Source organism: Mastomys coucha, unplaced genomic scaffold (assembly GCF_008632895.1).
Source record: "Mastomys coucha isolate ucsf_1 unplaced genomic scaffold, UCSF_Mcou_1 pScaffold15, whole genome shotgun sequence".
In the NCBI taxonomy this organism is placed as follows: Eukaryota; Metazoa; Chordata; class Mammalia; order Rodentia; family Muridae; genus Mastomys; species Mastomys coucha.
The window spans coordinates 125,917,989-125,918,197 of record NW_022196897.1 but is presented as its reverse complement, the minus strand read 5'-3'; the positions used below and the strand labels follow the sequence as shown (position 1 = coordinate 125,918,197).

The 209-nt window shown below is 38.3% G+C and overlaps 1 protein-coding gene across 12 annotated transcripts in view; it reads right to left on the bottom strand.

The window, feature by feature from the left end:
- Macrod2 (mono-ADP ribosylhydrolase 2) overlaps window positions 1-209 on the bottom strand; it is a 1,944,357-nt gene that overhangs the window by 1,731,924 nt on the left and 212,224 nt on the right. The gene's annotated exons all lie outside the window — the stretch shown is intronic.

Sequence of the window (209 nt, the reverse complement as noted above, 5' to 3'; positions counted from 1 at the left end):
GAAGTGGGAGAGGGTGGGTTGGTGAGCTGGGGGTGGGGGTGGGGGAACAGTTTTTGGATTTTTTTCAGAGAGGGAAGGAAAGGAGATACCATTTGAAATGCAAATAAAGAAAATATCTAATAAAACAAACACACTTAACTAAAAAAAGAAAAGTAAGAGTAGAGCCTAGCTACATGGCCCAGGTATTTACAAATATATATACATGTATA